The sequence below is a fragment of the Anopheles stephensi genome, chromosome 3 (assembly GCF_013141755.1).
Source record: "Anopheles stephensi strain Indian chromosome 3, UCI_ANSTEP_V1.0, whole genome shotgun sequence".
Classification (NCBI taxonomy): domain Eukaryota; kingdom Metazoa; phylum Arthropoda; class Insecta; order Diptera; family Culicidae; genus Anopheles; species Anopheles stephensi.
The window spans coordinates 57,366,391-57,386,812 of record NC_050203.1 but is presented as its reverse complement, the minus strand read 5'-3'; the positions used below and the strand labels follow the sequence as shown (position 1 = coordinate 57,386,812).

General features: G+C 45.1%; 1 protein-coding gene across 2 annotated transcripts in view; it reads right to left on the bottom strand.

Moving 5' to 3' along the window:
- Nucleotides 1-20,205, bottom strand: part of LOC118508954 (neural-cadherin-like) — a 293,319-nt gene extending 273,114 nt beyond the window's left edge. Inside the window, exons 1-2 of one of the 2 annotated variants that reach the window (XM_036048870.1) lie at nucleotides 20,046-20,205; nucleotides 16,716-17,646 (exon numbers count right to left, since the gene is read on the bottom strand). The gene's annotated coding sequence lies outside the window, so the exon portion shown is untranslated. The remainder of the gene's footprint in view (nucleotides 1-16,715; nucleotides 17,647-20,045) is intronic. The other variant, XM_036048871.1, reaches the window with a different exon arrangement.
- Between the last annotated feature and the right edge of the window lie 217 nt (nucleotides 20,206-20,422).

The following is a 20,422-nucleotide window of genomic DNA, read 5'->3' as shown; positions in this document are numbered from 1 at the left end:
GCATCTGCTACAACATTGCCTTTGCCTGGTTTATACAAAATCTCGTGGTCATGCTCCTCTAAATATGCTTTCCAACGTTTTAATTTTGCGTTAGTATTTTTTTGGGAGAGGGCAAAAGTAAGTGGTTGATGATCAGTTAATATTTTGAGTTTAGCTCCATACAAATAATTGCGGAAAGTTTGTAGTGACCAGAAAATTGCAAGCATTTCTTTCTCAGGGGTGGAATATTTCTCTTCAGTTTTAGATAGTGTTCTTGATGCGAAGTGAATTGGTTTATCTTTGCCTAATTCACCTTGAGAAAGAACGGATCCAATTGCATAATCTGAAGCATCGGTTGTCAAAATAAATGGTTTGTTAAAATCTGGATAGATGAGAATATCGCTCGATGATAGTATTTGCTTCATTTTATTGAAACATTCGATTTCTTGTTGATTTAATGTAATTTTCTTTTTGGATGTGTCAGATCCCTTTCCCCTTAAAATGTTTGTCAAAGGTTTAGCAATTTTGGCAAAGTCTTTGACAAATCGTCGATAGTAGCCCATTAATCCTAGGAAGGCACGCAAATCTTTAATGGTTTTGGGCACAGGGTATTTATTTATAACTTCTATTTTTTTATGGTTGGGTTTTATTCCCTCTGTGCAAATAATGAAACCAAGAAATTCAACTTCTTGGCGAAGGAATTCTGATTTGTCTAATTGAATTTTTAGTCCTGCATTATTTAATGTTGTCAAAATTGTGTCCAAATTTTTCAAATGATTTTCTAAATCATCGCCAAAAACTATTACGTCGTCTATATAAACGTAACATATTTTTCCAATAAAATTTCGAAGTACATCATCGATAGCCCTTTGAAATATAGCCGGTGCGTTTTTTAAACCAAACGGCATCCTAGTAAATTCGTATTTACCGTTATTAATAGCAAAAGCCGTTTTTTCAATATCTGATGCTTTCATCTTAATTTGATGGAATCCCGAAGCTAAATCTAAAGTCGAGAAATATTTTTTTCCTTTTAATTGGTCTATCACATAATTTATCTCGGGCATTGGATATTTTTCGGAGATGGTTTTAGCATTTAACATTCGATAATCGATAACCATTCTAAATTTCTTTTGTCCTGATGCATCCGGTTTTTTTGGCACAATCCATACCGGTGAAGTCCAAGCTGAGCGAGACGGTCTGATTATTCCATCCGCTAATAGCTTGTCAACTTGCTTATTTACTTCGTCAGCATATGCTGCAGGATATGGATACACTCTTTGATGGATAGGTGTATCGTCTGAAGTGTGTATTGCACATTCCACTTTGGTTGTACATGTTAGTTTACTGTCTGGTTTGTAAAATGCATCTCTGTTTTTATCTAAAACCTGGTTTAGTTTTTCTAGCTCTAATTTGGATAGATGAGATGTTCGGATCAAATTGTGGGATGACCGATTATGTGGAGAATAGTATGAGATTGGGATGACGAATCTTTTAGAGTTTCTACTCAATGTGATTTGGTCATTTTCTAGATCAATTTTAGCTTTCAATGTTTTCAACATGCTATTTCCAATGATTCCATAAAAAAAATTGTGAAATTTGTGTAACAAAAAGCGATCTTCAAAATCAATTTTGGGATGGAAAAAAATTATATTAATTGCACTAGTAGGAGCAAATGTACTATTTGCACAACTTATTTGACCTACTGAAAATTCGTACGGTTTACTGATTTCATATGCACGTGCCAATTGTGGATGTATTAAATTAATATTAGCACCTGTGTCTATTAAAAACGGAAAGTTTCCAATGGTAGTTTTAAGATAAATAAAAGGAAGGCTGGGAACTACCAACTCATCTTCCACTCTAAAAAATGGTTCTGACCATCGCGACTTGATCCCTCCAACGGATCATGCTCGTGTTGCAAATTTATGTTTTGTAATTTGTCAACAAGATTGTTTTGCTCTGTGAGCTCAAATTCATTTATTGTTTGTCCGTGACAATACCTTGCGTCGTTGGCATTTTTATTCATTTGATGAGCATATAATGGGTGAGCTTGCCTCTTTACCCACGCTTCTTGACTTGATGGTGGTCTTGGTCTTTTTTCGCCATATGTGGGTCTGTTACCATAGTCAATATGACGTGAATTTATACTTCTATCTACCTCCATTGGCTCGGGCTGTTGCCTCTGTGGGGTATATTGCTGATTAGGCAGGTAATGGGAATTGTATCGTGGAGCTGGACGAGGCGCTGCTCTAGGAGGGGGTACTGGTTGATAAACAATTTTTCTGGGTGCTACCCTAGGGGGTTGAGGCTCGAAGCCTAAATCTCTTGGCTTGGGAATATTAAGAGAATTTTGATTTCCATATTGATTTTTAAAAGGTGCTGATCGAACGTCCATATTAAAGTAATCAATGCAAAATTGATATGCTTTGCTAAGGGTCTTCGGGTCAGCAGTTTTTAATAAAGTGGATAATGGTTTTTCTAAACCTCTAATAAACGAATCCAAAGCTTTCTCTCTGAAATAGTTTATGTGGACATTTGCATGCAGAGAGTACTTACTGTCAGTTTGAACTTGTGCTATTATAGCGGCTAACAATTGGTTAACCCTGCTATAATATCCGGCGAGGCTTTCCGAATTACCCTTACGAATACACGTCAATTCATAATCCAGGGTCTTCACGTCACGCTTATCTTTATAGTAAAGCATTAGGATAGATTTTATCTGATGCCAACTACATGTTGCATTATTTGCATTTAACACATCGGAAGCTTCTCCACGGACTTTCCTTCTGATTGTTCGTTCGATCAGATGGAACTGCACAGAGTCGTCAGGAAGATCTCTATACATGATAAAAACATCTTCCACATCCGAAATCCAATTCATCAACTCATTTGGGTTTCCATCAAAAATAGGAACATCCCTCAAAAAGTCAGGGGTTTTTCCCATCTCCACGAAAGATCGTAGAACCATTTCAGTGTTGGGATTGGTCATTTTTGTGTTTTAAATGCTCACTTCACTTAACACTTGTCACGATCACGATTCACCACTAACAAATTACAGCAGAAGCTATTTAATTAAACACCAAAATTTCACTGATTTCGGATTTTTTAGGTTTTTACTTACAGTATGGTTGAGTTAATTTCCATGGGCATCTGACTTCTTTTTCTTCGGGGGAAAATTGGGCAGCTACAGCAAGATGTTCCTTTTTATCCTTCTGATGACTGGGGGCTCGCTGGCAGCAATCGGGAATTAACCACGGTGTCCCAAAGTTCGCTTCGTTATTATGATGGCTCCTTCAACCACGAGATTAGCCACAATTTTTAAATGGCTAACTTTATAGGATTTTTTTTTAACTTATACACTTCCCGCTGATTTTTTTGTCAGGTCCCTATTCGGGCGCCAGTTAAAACTTTTCTTTCTGAATAGATAGAAAGAGTCTTTACAGTTCGGTGTCTTGAAATTAACTATTTTATTGAATTCAGCCGATTCCGTTATCGGCCCATAAACGGCCCAGCAGCGATCGCCGCATCAGCATAACTCGTCGCGTTGGATACAACACGACACTCCCAATGCTGATTTAGCGATTACCGACGCTCGTTGCTAACTTGCGTTAAAACACACACACGCACACGCACAGTGACAGAAGAATTGCTCACCAAAGCTTGTTTCCGCATTTATGTACCATCTGCCGAGATCTGTGTTATCTGTTTCGGTATCTTTCGGAAAACGCCCGTTCCGAAATGTGATACGGTGTGAGTGAACGCGCGCGCGGAAAAACATCGCAACCCATTTCACATGTTCGTAATTATTTACACAGAATTATCAGTGCAGGCACGAAAAAAGTAAAGCCGACACCGGTGAATGGAGCGAATCTCACCCCAAATCTGTGGCGTTTCATGAACCAGAATCCTCAGTTCGGTTGGTTCGTTTCCAGCTCAAATCCAGTCGAGGGAGAACAGAGAACCCGAAAAAAGGAAGCTCATCAAGTCAGCATTTAATTCCTATCAATGTAAATGTGTTCCGTCCGTTGGGCAAGCTTAATGTGCCTTGTAGCAAACGCCTTTGGCGGCCATTAATTGGGACCGGGGATGTGTTGGAAGGAGTAGGCGTAAGAACAAGAATCAGACATCAGTTTGCCATGTCATGTGCTGAATCATGTGCAGATTATCATCCATTCCTTTCGATCGCCTAAGTAAGCGTATCTCTCCGATATCTCCCCGAAAATTGACGGTTCCGATACATATCGGCCTCTTTCCCTCTTTTGCTGCCACGTCCGATGTCCGTTTGTCGAGTTTCGAACACTTTCTACCGTATACCAATAATGCAATTATTCATCTACTCACAAGCGCATGGACGCACAACACTCACAATCAGCAGCCGATGATCCCATGCACATCATCCGAATCTGAGCAGAAGCAGCAACATCAGCACCGAATCCGAATGATGTATGGGTGGTGTATTAATACCGAAAATTAATCAATCCCTTTTATCTTTCCCTCTGTTTTGGAGCGGACATGCTACGAACGTCGAGGAGATCTTCCCTGCGTGCTCGTGATTGTTTGGTTGATCGTGAAATGAAACACGGCTATCATGCTCACCTGACCTCTGTCTCTGTAGTCTGGATGCGTTATGAGGGGGGGGGGGGGGGGGGAGAAAAATCGTTCCGCCCGAGGCTTTCCATGCCTTCAGTGTGCTAATTTGCCCTTGTCAGCACAACGGCTTGTTGCGAGGTGAATGCAAATTAACGTCATCCTCGCCATCGGTCCATCCTGCTGAGCGCCCGTTCCTTGGGTGACGCTGCCGGTGGTCGTCATTTATTGGATTTGCGGTATTCGTTCATTTTCGGGATACGTGTTTTATTATTTTTTAAGCCTCTATTCATCTTCAACATTTCCCACCTCCAATATCCGGCCGGACTGCTCTCCAGGACTGGTAGAAATTGGTCAAATTATGCCCGAACAAGATGTTCCCCTCCACCCGTGCTTTACGCGTCACGGTGCACACGGGGCAGTGCAAGGATGGGAGAAATGGAGGTCTCCCCGGTCTGGCATCAAGCCATCCATATAATTTCATGAATAATGTCAATTTATTTTAACTTGCATCATTTCTCATTTAAACCCGTTGCGAGCACGGTTACGGTGTACGTTGTTCCTCGTGGGATCAAACAATTTCCTCCCAAGCCGTGTGATCGGGGCGAACCCCAGGTCCGACGATATCGCGAAACGTTGTTGCATGCGGTGCATACATAATAATAATGATAATACACAGACGCGGACACACATGCACATGCACCGGGTTGATCATACATTTCTCGGACAGGGACGAGTTTGTGAAAAAGCGAACAAGTGTACGCTCGTTTGTTCGCGACCCGGCGCTTGCCATTCTGCCATTTTCTCGCCGCGTCAGACCTCAGAACTCGCTCTACATTGTACGCACGGTTCGATGAAAACATAAAATCATAAAACTCGCACACCAAACAGTGACCAATCGCCACACACACGCATGGGGCTCTGACAACGGGACGTGTCCACGAGGTTGTTAATTTGTTAGCATTCGTGTCCGTGTTGCGTAGTGAGCCAGAATGCTGTTGCCGCGGTACATTAACGCTTTTCGCCGTTTCTAACGGGCGTTTTGTTGTGATTGCTGTTGCCCAACCCTGCTGCAACCTTGCGCCTCCTGCTCCCATGGCTCGATAATTGAGTAATGAGCATTTGTGCGAAAGAAAGCGGCAGCGACAAGTTATGGGAGACAGCCGATTCCACAATGCAGATGCACTTAGCCTCTGTTCTCATGGGATATCATACTAGATCGGAGCTGTATCGATGGTTTTGCTGCACTGCTGAACGCATTCAAAACTGTGCACGCCTAAGTTATGGTGGCGTTGCATGGCGCTGCATGCTGCAGTACATTCGATCGTGGTGCGTTGTGCGATGCCAACATCAATGCATCGGAATCGAATCGCTGCATGCGGTGCGGTATTAATTTCTTTTCCAATTTTAATTGCTTTTCTCAATTTCAATATACCCTCACAGCGGGCGAGCGGTGTGTATTTGAGTGTTCGTACCTGTATGATGGGAATCCCTTTCTTTGAATCTCGGCTTGAAGTCTTCATTTGTGCGGTGCTCTTTCATACCTTTTTGGTGAGGATAATATTGTTGTCTAAAAATATTTTCCAACCAACCAAATTGGTTGTGATAGAGACATAAAACAAAGGAGATATACTCCACGGAAAAAAAAGTCTCCGTCCGATCAAGATTCATTGGTCTGATTAAGGCGTTCTCGTTCCCTTGGTGAAATAATACTTTGCCGCAGAGCATGCAAAAAGGAGCATAAAGTCAATCCCGTTGTGACCGTAGCTGGTGACCAGTAAAACATAAAAACTGGGCAAACCTTACGCTCGAATGTGTGTGAGTGTAGCAAAGAAAGTGGCAACGAACGAACCACCGGTAAGGTAAGACTCTGACAACCCAGATGCCCTGATGCTTGTTAAGGTTCTCTTGTTTGCTCGAATTTCTTTCCCTGCTTTCGACTTCTTCTGCAGTTAGCCACAGCACGATAGCAATATTTTCTCCTCCAACTCGGTTCACCAAACATGTTCGAGCGAACCCTCCCCAAACAATAATAAATTGAGATTTTCCCTCGAAACCAGGATTTCGGACACAGTCACAAAGCCAAACGAAGGTGCCGGACTGTAGGCTGTTGCTTCTTTCGTCTGTTTACTACATTTTTTATTCATCCCTCGGCCCGAGACTGCCTCACTCTTGCGCAGACGATGACAAAATAAAGACTTACCTGCTACTTACGGCTCAAACCCCGGGCGCTAGTTTCTTGGGGCTTTTCTCTGGGCCTCCGGTCTGAAAGGTGATTTTTTACCTTTTCGTATATTTTTGTTTTGTTTTCTGCACTTGCTTTAGATTTTCACCATCCAACCAAAAGCAACTTTGTACTGAAAACGCCCGGTCTTTTGTTCGCCCTTTTGAAACAATGAGTGTCCGGCTGTTCCCGTTCCCCGTTCGCCCGCAATGTCTCGGACTTTTGTCTGGACAAGCTAGGCTCCCGTGCTGAGTCGCTTCTCCCATCGCACGCACAATGTGCTTCCCTCCTGATGCTGGACACTTTTCAAAAGCTTTCTTCCTTCTTCCGTTTTCCCTCAGGGGGAAACGGGTGAGTGTGCCACTACTTGCTGAAGCTACTTTGGGTTTGCGTTTTAGAGCAGCATTTCCACCGGAAAATCATTACACTACACAGCAGTCATGGCTGGTCATTTTGCAGCCCAGAATCAAGTGCCAGTTCCCCCGGGGGTGGGTAAAAACTAGCAAGAAGCGAGGAAGAAGCATCCATCCTCGCCGGCGTCACTTCTCTTAGTTCTTCCCAGTCTTACACTTTGGCCGCTATTAGCAACGGATGAATGGGACTGATTAGTCCCTGAAGCACAACGGCTTGAAGGATGTCGATGCAGATCCTTAGCCCACCGAATACACACCGGCGGAGGGGAAACCGGAGCTCTCACCAGCATTGAATGTGGGACAGAGTAGTGGAAAGAATCCAACTATAAATGGACTCATTAATATGAAGCAGCCTCCCAGGAGTGTGCTGGGCTGCTTCCGGGAAAGGGCCAGACGACCGTTTAAAGTAACAGTGCCTTTTGTTCGTCTTGCTTTACCCCGCCGGGGTGGAGATTTTAGTTTAGTTTTCGCCCAGTATCGCTCTCTCGCGCCGTTAAAGTGGCCCCCGACGAGGTGGATGAAATATTTCCATGAATATTGGATGTGATTAGTTAAGTCGAATCGTTTCCCTTTTTTGTGGTCCAATATTGATGGGCCTGAGCCGGGTTGGAGTCAGAGGATCGGAAGAGAAAGAATTCTTAACGCCCCTATAAGTCGTTACATTTTTCTTTTCCCGCTTCCTAACAGAAAACTTGACACTTCTCGTTAATTATGTATGTCGTAAAAACTATCATCGACTTCTTATGCAGACCAGCCACCAGGGCCACCTAAGGTTGGGGTTTGCGGGATCGCTATCATTAGCAAACAAATCATTTAGCTGTGATTAAATTAATTCCTACAAAATGTATCATTAACCAATTAGTGATGGGTTCTTTGAAAAGCGCCAACGGTTTCACTCCGGGTTTGATCAGTTTTACTTGCGATTATGAGGAAATGCAATCGTCGGTTCCACACGGAATCGTCCTGAACCGTGTGGAACCATCTGAACTGTCGGAACAGTCTGAATTCGAAGCTATCGAAACCGTCGGGACCGTTGGAATCAGTGGTTCCGTTCGGAACTGCAAAGCGGAATAATGATGGCCTACTAAGGTCGGCAGGAATAATCTAGTTTGTGCCGACGGTTCCAGACGGTTCATTTGCACCTACCTTTTGGAACTAGTTCCGAAGTGCTTTAGAATCGTTCGAAACCGATTCCACTCTTTGTGCCATTTATGCCCATCTCTACAACCAATGCTTAGCCTCTACCTTACAAAACGAAAGCGACTGGGTCGGTCGTTTGCTCTTCGGGAAATCGATCATGCGGAGAAGCACCGAAAAGGTGGAACAGGTTAAAGAAACGGTGTAAAATTAAATCGACTTTCCATCAATTTTAATTAGCAACAGCTCATCAACTTTTCCACCACAGCGAACACACCAACCGACAAGCCGCAGTAAGCGGATCAATTGATGAATTGTGTTTCCCTACATCAATCGTGTTTCCTGTAAGGGTTTCCCCACCTGTTTGCCTTCCCTTCTTGCAAAAACCCGATCCGGAAATAGTTTTCACTTCGCAAAACTCGCCTACTTGAAAAGGCGTCCAGCAAACGGCATAAGGACTGTTTCGGCGTTTAAATGTTATTAAAGCTCTTGGCGAAGTAACGACACCCACTTACACAATCTTAATTGCTCGCTTTCCACCGTGACCGTGGAAGGATCATTCGATTTATTCTACACTAGGCAGCGTTGCAGAGTCACTAAGCGGGCTGAGGGTTGAGCGGTTAAATATCCTTTCCCTCGACCCGTATCTTGGCCGGGTGTGGGCGTTGTGCAGCAATCGCCACCAATCCAAGCCAAGATGCAGCCGTTTTGGGAATATGACACCACGAATTGTCGGTATTTAAAGCGATTTGAATGTCACGCCATTTGCGTATGGATGTTTGCTCTAAAGAGCAGCCCGGCTGTAGCTTCAAACGCGCAGTAGGAGAAAATTATCCTGCCACCCACTGCAGCAAACTTTGCCACGAACCGGTGAAGCAGCATCAAGGACACCGTTTCCAGAGCTGCACACTGTGTCTCGGTGTCTGCTTTTGAGTGTCCTTGGAAATGGTGGGGAGGGATGATAAGGGGGTGTTAAAATTGCGATTGCGAACCGTTCACACCAGCGAACGGGGCGTCCTGAAGGAACGAACAGCACGAACTCCTGTATAGTTGCTGTGGTAGACACCGATTCCGTTTCTCACAAGCACCGGTACGATTTATAGCGAAGTCCGTTTCTGACGGCACACAGACACATGCACACAGAGGCGAAGTACACTGACGATTACTGCGGACTATACCGTGATGAGGCCTTTTTGCTTGGCTGAACAGGAAAGCAGTGAAAGGACGCTCTGTTTGAACGGCTCGTGTACGTACAGAATCCCGACAACGGGCAGGACGTTCAAGCGAAAACGCATAATCCGCAAGCATGGAGATGTGGCAAGCTTGGAATGTTTTAATTAATATGTAATCTCATCTGATTAAATAAGGGAACACACCCTTCCCATCTAACCACCCATCCCTTACCTTGCGATTACGATGGCATCGTTTGGCCAGTTTTTGTTTGTCAAACGTACGGAAATACCGGTTCTCCTTTTCCACGAAATGCCGATCCCATACCGATGGCAGCATTAATTACAACGATCGACACGTTCCGCGGACGACACCTTTCATCGAACGGTGCACCGAACCAGTGAAGCAAACATATTGACCTCCGTTGCGGAGGAAGGTTAAATATAATGAAACCCATCATTATCGTGGCCAAGATTTCCCATAAAATGGCAAAAGATTCCTGGTTCGAGCTGGTCACCAAATTGGATATTCTTTTCTTACTTCAGCTGACTATTCTAAGCTGATTAGGGGTTGGGGAAGTATGTGTTGCAATTTTTTAGAATTAATATCAATTAATATAAGATATGTTGTACTGCACTTTGTTTGCTGTCAAAATGTGTGATTATTAAACTGACTATTCAATTATGGGTATGAACAAGGCTAGTAAACAATTTAATGGCCGGCAAGACCATGCTGGACGTTTGATCAAACCGAATAAGACTTATCAAATTGACTAGTTCACATACATAATCTAAACTGCTGAAACTCCATATTTTATAAGAATAAAACATTAATCTAGCTATTTGTTTAAAGAGTAATTCCTACAGAAATTGATCGTTTTTAATTCAATTTTAAACTATCTGGTATGGTGCACTTGTAAATTTCCTTTTCTGACCTCCTTATTTATTCACCACATAAAGCTCCTTTGAAGCTGCTTATTATACTCTGCATTGTGAAAAGCAATAACAACAAGACGTCTAATAATTTTATGAGACCACATTCCACCCCACCAAAAAGCTCAAGCTCACTGGCGCATGTATGTCACGTCGGATGAAATTGGCCACCATTGTCTGCTGCAAAATCCACCAACGACCCACCACTCGGCACAGGACAACGAGGCGCGGACCAAGCCGGGGATAGAAAATACTCCCAGAAAAACATACCCACACACACACAAACCTGCAATGGCTCAGACCGGCACCCAAAGTAAATCCCCATCCTTTCCACGGAATAAATGTCCTTTTCCGTGCGGATACGATGAAAAGGGATAATTAGTCGCAGGCGTTTGTTGGAACACTCGAGTGTGCCCTTGGAAGGGGCATGAAGCGAAAGGTGCGTCCGTGGTGGACGCACACTGTAAGCCCAGTGACCAGTGCAACGGAGCGTCCGGAGCGTTCGGCCGGTGGCTCGCCAACACACGACTCACTAATTATATCGAATTAGCATGGTTGAATAATTCAATCAAATTTATCGAGGAAAGGTAATTAGCACTTCTTCATCCAAATTAGTTCGCTGTTAGTGGGTAAAACTTTAGCTTCCTGGCGGATGCATTCGATGCGGTGGATGGGATGGGCCCGACGGCGGTCAGGTACCGAGTGCGATCACCGGCAAGCGATAAGATGCGGGTGACTTTGGTTCGTGAACGATGAACATATTCGGAAAACCACAGTACCGTTGCAGTGAATAAAAAGACCCGTCGTTGCTTGCCATCTTCATTCAGGCCCGGTATGCTCTGGTCCAATGCACAGATCGTCTGCCGTAACGTTCCAAGGCAGCGATGCAAAAATACCGAGCTGAGCAAATTACCTTCCATACAAAATCCATCGAGCTCTACCGAACGGTTTCCTAATGTACTATTGATGGAATGCAATGCCTCCGTCTCGGCTGTGGACGGTTCCAATTGCTTCAAAGTTCATTGGAACCAAGCAAGACGGCTATCGGCTTTCAAACGACTTCCTACCGAAACTCGCTTAATAATGAACTTCAAATACCAAACTCGATGGAGGCGCCTGGTGACTCACGCAGTGGTACGTGCGGTGGTCGGGAAAATAAAATCTAATGGAAATAATATCTGCCCCCCCGGGTTGCGGAGCACCGGTAATAAGGTCCCAAGAGGAAGAAATTGCCACAGAAAACCAGATCCCAGCCCGACGGCATTGGTGCGGAACGCCATCGTGCCATTAACGATCGGTAATATGCTCGTGAAATTATCGTTATCATTTTGTGCACTTTTGGGCAAATGTGCGACCCACAAACCGATCCTGGACGATGACGACGATTTCCGTTGCCGGATCGGAATGGCAACGGATGTGCTGTGTGCGTCTATAATTGACTTTTGCCGTTCGTAGAAGCTACCAACGGTGGAAGAAACACCAAACGCTTCCCATTTTTGTACTCGTCCACTGTCCACGGTCGTCTGGTAGTTTTTTGAAAGTATGGTTAAAGTCCGGCTTGACTGTCCTTTTCGGGATGTACAGCAAGTGCGCTCACGTGTATCTCTCTAGAAAAACCTCTAATGAGTGCCACTGCCAGATGGCTGTTAGATTCGTTGCTGCTCTGTGCTCTGCAAGCGAATGTACGGCATCGATTAAGTTTGTTGGAATGCCGGCCTCCAAATTTTTGGTGTGGTCATCCGGACTGCAAAATTTCAAAATAATGTTGATAGTGCGTCTAACCGAAAAGTTGTTTTCTTATAACTTGATCCATTGAAAGCTTTTGCAGTGATCACAAAGTTTGTTTAATACTTGGTGTTTCCTCATTTTGTGGATGTTTGAAAAGCTTTAGGGATATTCGATTGCCAACTGCTTTTTTAACTCATAATACCAAAATTCTTAAACCAAACGAAAAACGGACAAAAAATAGGTTCTTAAAATGGAGGAATATATTAAACCAGAGTGTTTGCCTTATGCTCTTATACGACTAAGCGATGACTCTCGGCTAAATCGCTTTAAACGAACCATGCTTATGTTTGTCTTTTTTGTGACTAAGATTTACCTATTTTAACCCCTCATCATATCTCTTAGATACAAAAACTCTGACCAGCACAATAATTTGCAGATTTTTCAGATTTAAGCTGAAATCGCTTGTTCAACTAAACTCTAAAGCTCTTTTAAAGATACTACTAACTCCACTTTACTTCAATCAATGTATCAAGTCATTCGTTGAGATGGCATCAATCGTATATCCTTCCGCCAATTACGCTACGCGAATGGCTTTTCCATCCCAGAACAATCAAGACCATCTTCACCATCGGAAAATGAGCTAACCGATGAACCACAAAATACACAGCCGTGAGCCAACTGGAAGATGAAAATCCTAACGATGGTTTGTATTGTTCGTCTCAATTTACAAGAGCGTGTGTATCAACCCAAGAGCAATACACTATTTACGCAGCCCGGACACTGATGAACCTCTGATCTTTAAGGACCCAGAGGATAAAACCTACCCAACGTACACCCCAAAAACACACGCAAACGCATCGATTGTGTGCCCCGACGGACGCCAGACGAGTAGCTGTCGGTCGTTTGGCAGCGTAGCGCATGATACGTACATTCGGCATCCGGGTCGGGCCAATTATCAGGTCCATCAGAGAAATCAGTACCCAAGCCAAGGATGTTTGTCCGTTTTACCATCCTCCGGGAAGGGAAGTATTTAATCCTGCCTGTATCTCGCACCACGGGTGCCTGATTTGACACACACACGCACAAAGTGATCAAAATTCATCCGCACGGACCGGTTGATGAGTCACGACACAAATCTTTACCGTCTCTCGTCAGAGGCGCAAATCGTCGGTACAAATCAATTCCTCGGTCAGTTGGTGTTGTGTTGGGGCGTGTTTGTTGATAAGCGCCCGCCAGATGCGCCGGTTGTCTCACGGTGCCCAGTTTCGAGACACGGTCATACACAGGGCTTACATGACAATGGGTGATTACTCCGGACCGTTAGCACAGTCGGACCAGCCGAAAAGCCTTGATATGAACGTCAACCATCAAGGCAGCAAGACGATAATCGAATGATACGCTAGCTCTGCCAACAACAAACGCATCAATGCGCTCGTCAACTTGTATTAAAAGGACACTCGGGCCTCGTCACTAATACCCTTGCACGATGCGTGTGGCATGTGTTGGACGTACGATTTTTGTTTGTACCGGTCGAAGAAGAAGCTAGTCTCGATAGCACCGTAAGTCCACAACAGAGGCAGAGGGATCACCATCAACGGTTGTATCACGCGCGTTCTGTGGTTCGTGCTTGCTGATAGCAACTGGAAAGTTAAAGTTACTACCAAATACGTCCCATCACACCAATCGGCATTAGGCAGTTGCGTGGAAATAATACAATTTCGCCCCATTGTGTACTTTATAGACGGCCGTGTGAAGTTGGTTTCTACGGTGAACGGACCATCAGCAGTAGTGTCCAACTACTTTGAAGCTTAGACAGATTTTTCTCAGATTTAGCGTATTTCCCTCTCTTCAAGCGCATTATTTTCCGTCCAGCCTGTCTGCTTTAACTCTTGTTACGGCGAACACAGTTTTGTAACTTAGCTCACGAACACACACACACACACACACACACTCTCACGCGAGCCCAGCAGGCACACTATCTTCACGCCGCTGACAGATATAATACCGATTTATGGGTCATGAAAACGTTTTAAGGGCTTACGGTTTGTACTAAACTCACGTGCGTGAAATGACGCGTTGACGGTGCGCTTTCTCAAACCTCCATGTGTGTGTGTATGTCTCTGCCCGGAAGGCAAAGCACTTTTCCTCGAAATTCTGGGAAAAACTTTCGGAAAAAAAGTCCTCAAGTCGAATTCGGATGTTATGCCATCCCGCCCAACGGTGGAACCGTGTCGTACGTTTGATTGCATTCGCAGAAATAAGAAAGCATCAAACACGGCCTGTATGTGTCGCTCGGTGAGCATACTTCTTTAAATGGTAGTAAAAATGGAGCCGGCTGGTAGGCGCTACTTCTCGTTAAAGCCCGAACCGACTGAACGATAAAAAAAGGCCGATGACTGAAGATCCATCCATCATAACGCACCAACTCGAAGTAGACAACAAAGACGACCTCTCAGTGCCGTTCGGTTTTTGTCCATGCGAAGGTCATCAAAACATGAACGGCACGGCTTTTACATCACTATTGGTTGTGTTATATTAGTACTTGCTTCTACGTAACTCTCGTGCTGGTATTTGATGCGTTTTTCGGTTGGCAACCAGCACAAACTGGAAACAGAATGCTGTCGTTATAATCCGTACTCCTCGACTCATCGATCAATCGTTTCCTTTGCCACTTGATCCTATTTAAGGATTGATTTGAACAAATGTGAGTGATTTGTTCTAATGCGGGAAAAACAAACTCTCTCAGTTTGAAGCTATCGACAAAAAGTTCAGTAATCATCATAGCAATTAAATTGTGAGATATTAAGCCTCGCCATCGTAACCCTCAGCCTTTTATTAATAAACTTTTACCTATTAAACGATGGATGAAGTGTGTGATTAATGTCTCAACTTCAACTCTAATTTATTCGCCAGGTGTCAAGGTAACGCTCACTAACGAGCGCACACCTTAATCAACCCGAAATTGCAATTGCACTAAGTGCTGCAGTGGGTTGATGGTTGTCGGTTCCATTCCCAGCCATCCTTTAACCCGTCAGCACCACGGCCACATCTTCGCCGGTGTGCCCCAAATCTCAACGTCAGCAACCGTAACCTTCAGCATAAGTTTAGCTACCGAAGAACCTTCATTAGCGTTACTCTGTTGCAGATGCTTGCGCGCCGGGCGCTAAAGTGTGTTGACGTCGGACGCAAGTAAGCCAAGAGGCAGCTTCCCCTGGGTGCGGGTAAACGCTTGTAAACAACTTTACGGGTCGAGACAACCTGACGGCCCTTTGGAAAACTGGAACCGATGCCATGAAATTACTTCCAATAACTTTCACCTTTGCACCGAACAACCTCGCTCGTTTACAACCCATCGACCGATAATTACCGATATAGGGCTACATTCGTCAAAACTGCAGTGAATCTTTGCAAGGTACCGTACGGTTACCCCGGAGATGCTTCCTGCAGCTTACGCTCTCCGAAACCGGATAAATTGTGATGTTTAGAGTGATTGCATCGTTTGCTGTCATTTACACATCCATGCTCTCTAACATTTGTACCGGAAGTAGAACGGATGGGTTCGTTGGATGCCTGTGTTCCATCAGTGCACCTCATGTTTGCTTTTTCCTGTCGCAGACGCATGGCTTTCAACTTCCGGGCCTAACCGACAATTGGTTGGGTCGTAAGCATATGGAACGGAATTAATTTTACGCTCGTTTGACAGCATTTCGCAAACGCAACATCTTGAATCGCAAGTCATCGTGCTTCACTTTTCCGGTTATACAAATTAGCGACACAAAGAAGAAAATTATGGTGATGCTTTTGAAATTTGGAATTGGTTGTGGTTGACGTTCGCGAGCCACTGTTGTGCTAGATATGCTAACATGGATGTTTGTAGTTCAGCGGATTATGTATCAAACCATGCTCTTTGTTTTTCAAAGGGATTCAACTGTACTACAGATTTTACAGAGAAATAAATAGTGCGAGTAGCCCTTTTACTTTGGTTTTTACGCCTTAAATATCAGTATAAAAATCATGAAGATGATTCCTTCCTTCTCAAACCTGTGATAGAAAAAAAGGTGGGACTTATCATCTTCATCTTCAAAAACAACTCTCAAATTTTGGAATAGCTGATTCAAGGTTTCCAATTCCAGTCTCCAATCAGGAAACATTGGAATATATTTTAGGAATCTTGGAGGCCTTAAAGACCTTTAAAGATTCTGAAACATGAGATGTTTTAGACTCAATACTTTGAATTCTTTTTCGGAAATGCTTCTTGAAAATAATTATTGTTGTGCAAGGTATATCAAGTCACGGTTCCGCTGTCGTCGGAGCGGACCGGTTTCTAAGGCGATAGCGAGGCCGGTCTTCACTTGGCAAGACCTTGAACCCCGGCCCACCTCACCTTACGCAAGGCTCACTAGCTAAGGGTAAAATCAAATCGCAGTAAGCCAGAAATGGCAGGCCGAGACCATTCGAGTCCGAAGTTCCAATGAAGAATATCGAGCCGCATACACCCAAGTCCCCAAACAAAAACCTAAACAACATCAGAAGAAGTCAACCCACCTTATCTTTACCGCGCAGCAATCGAATGAGTCGTTATTTCCATGAATCTTGGCAAACACTGCAAGCCACACGTATTCTGCCAAACCCGGAAACAGCCTACCGGTGAGGACGGTAATCTTTCGTCGCTCAGGTTCACGCACGTTACACAAGTGGCAACAATTACCTTTGCTTCGTTTCCCTTTCAACACTTTTCCATGCACAGCACAACAGGAAACGACCGGGTAAAAGCAAACACTGCCCCCGTTTTTTTTTTATTACCGGTTGCACACAACAAACTGGGTCGCAATGCTACACTGCCTCCCTTGCTGTGTGGGCTCACTCGCCTTAACTCAACCGGTGGCACATCCTTAAGCTATGATTTAGCTTCTTAGCACTGCTGACACTTCACTGCTGCCGTTGCATCACAAACACGTTCAGCACCAAGCACGCTCGGCGTGCATCGCAGCGCGCACACCTTAATGTAGCACCTTTCACACTATCAACGAACCGGGATGAGGTGAAATGATGGGTTGAAGGATTTTTTTGTTGTTGCTTTCTTTCGTGTGGAAACCACTGCAAAAAACTTTACTCGAAAGGACTCTCGGTTAAAAACAACTTTCCTTTCTGCACACCGTTAAACATATGCACAACGGGCCAACTGCTGCACAAGGTTGCCTCGTGAGGGGAACCCTTTTTGAGATGGGCATGCAAACACTTACAAACACACTGGCACACATACACACACACACCGACACAAACTACGTCACCTTTTTACCCTTTTTTTACGTTAGAAAATTGTCGCCGTACGCGTTAGCGGCTTCTTGCTGACACCTTCCTTTTGCGCTTGCTCTCGGTGTATGCTACACTTCACTTTCGTTTGGTAACGCTTCAACGAGAACACTCGCGCAAACAACAACAGCTGCTGCTGGTACTGGTGTGCTGGTGCTAGATGCTGGGAATGGAATAAGAACGCTCAAATGCTTGTTGCTAGCGAAGCACTGCAGCCTGCCGGAACGGAATGGAACGAACGCGCGCGCACACGCTGACGGAGGCCGGATTTCCGGAAAGCGTAACTTGAGCCCATCAAGCACTCGTTTTGGAAATCACTGCTAAAATGCACACACTTGACTTTCCACCACAACCCAACCATCCACACACACACACACGCATACACGCTATCCTTTCAATTTCTGGTAAAAATGGTTTGCCTTGGGCGTTCTTTCTTTTTTGGCCACCGCCTCCGCCTCGCTGTTACTGATGTGTTTGTCCGGAAGCATTCGCTATCACAGCCGCAAAGTGCGCTTTCACCATGAAAGTCACTATCAGCCCCTGAACGTCCTCTGCGTATAAAGACCTTAAGAATCGTTTCCCTGGCAGGTACTAACCCGCACAAAAAAACCTCCCCCAGGGCTCCCGTCCCCTCACACACTTTCCCTTACGTCTCGTGTCGCAAGTGTTTTAGTATTCGAGCACCAGTCACCGAAAAAAAAGCTTTTAAATTCAGCGCACACCACCGTATGGTACATACGCCTTCATCTAGGATTACACCACAAAACTCTCCTCGGCTCGGATTTTTCCCCATTCACTGGCGCTCTCTGGTCCCCAAACCCATCGCAAAAGCTTGAATTGATTTTGAAAATTTAATCCAAAACGAATTGTGAAACATCAGCAGCGGTCCCTTGCTGCGTCCAACAAGCTGGTAACAGCCACTCAAACAGCCACTTGAAACTGCAATCGAGAGCACACACACACACACACACTCACACGCAGTCAGTTCCTACCGACTACAGTTACGGTAACGCGGGTTTTTTTTTACTGGTGCGTTGTGGATCAGTAGCGGGACTCGCACTCTATAGTACACACACGAACACACACACGCACACAGCCGGTACCCTCCACACTCGGCATAATCCGATTTCGAAACACCGGTTCCGGATCTCTGCCTATCCAGCTTCAGATTGAATGGAGTATATGATTTTTTTTCCTGCTCCTTTTTTCGTGGACTTGGACCTCCCCGATACTTCCTGGTCTTATCACGAACAACTTCCGGTCGATTGCTTTCGCACACGGTGCTTCGGTTGCTCCTGGTAGCAGCCCGGGGGCAGCCACCGAAGGGGAGGCCACTGCCTTTTGACGGGGTGAAGATCGAAGCTCCAGAAGAGGTCAGAAGAGGCCTTCAAGGAACGCTCTCGCAAAGCGGAAGAATAATAGCCCACAATCAAACTGATCACCTTCCATGCTCTTTTTCATTTGGGTTTGAGCTACATCCATTTGGCCGCTTTGCTGTACTATAGCGCGGAGAAGGTATTATCACGTCCATTGACAAGGGTAATCGAATCGAACTTCAAAACACAGTCCGAATGGCGGGTACGCTGGACGAATTTGTCAGTCGTCGAAATTTTAATAAAAACACGAACCAACACCGTCAATGATGCTCTTCCCGGCTCGTGTACCCACTCATCCTTGGCGGTTTCTTTCCGATGCTTCCAAGAATTATGGTGTCGAAGATACTAAATACGTTACGCTACGGAGTCAACCGAACCCCGGAGCCAAACCACAAAACCGTAACAGTTCCAGAGTTATTATTGGTACGCCTTGCATTCTATTACGCTCCCGCTGCTCTATTCAAGTGACGCTATTGAAGCACGATTGAACCACTTGCTACGAGCACTAGACCCACTCCTTCAGCTCCACGGCAAGCATTCCTGCAGCTTCTTCCCGGCTGGAGAGTATTTGAAAATTTAATTTTCTTCACTTCTGCGGCAGATTGTCGAAAAATGGAATAAACACACAACTGGAACGAAAGATACACACAGACAGATCTGCATCGCACCGTTATCGAAAAACGAGCACCAGGAGCAATGTTTGGCTTCCTCCCACGTCGATTGCGACTGACAGACCTGCCTCCCCAAACCTTCCTGGCTCTCTATATTCCTGCCCGCCCGTGACGGGACGCGTTTTTGCGGCTTATTTTAAGGACTGCAGGGAAGCAATTGGCGTAACGAGCGCGTTTGCCATTCGGCGAAAATCTTTTCACACTGCCAGATGCCTAATGGGGGTGTTTGAGAAGCAAATGGTGCGGGGCCGGGGTAACATACCGCACGGGAAGAAATAAATAATACTGGCTCGAAACACTTGGTGGTTGCTGTGGCACTTTTGGGACAACCACTTGGCTTTGGTCGCAACCCAAACTCGCAACCCCTCGGTGACACGTGCAAGTGTGCGCGCACTGATATTCCGCCTTTGGTCGATTCGCTTGATCCTTTATCACTTTTCCAAGAACGATTCACAGAGGCGTGCACACCGTACGCTCAATCCTTTAATCGGTCACAATAATCCAAACCAACCCACCAGCACTAACCCACGTTTCGGGGGCTGTAGGCGATGCTGCAAATCCTTCAATGCACTAGGACAACATTCAGCAACGCTGGACAAACAGGTTTCACGCACGTCAAAGAGAATGCCACGCGGGGGTACGCCCGTTTTTGTCGGGAAAAAACCATACGTCACAGAATCCGGCAAGTAACTGAACAGCCGAACGGGATGCTGCTGGAAGCTTCCTAGCTTCCGTCGTGTATATCCCGTCCCGGCCACCATGCCCACCAGTACCCCTATATGCACTCGGCACTCCTTCACAGCAGCAAACAACTTCCAGCCAAGATACAACGCCTCATAAACCGCTTCGGGTCCGGCTACACTTCCCATGCACGCTTCCCATGACGGGCGAG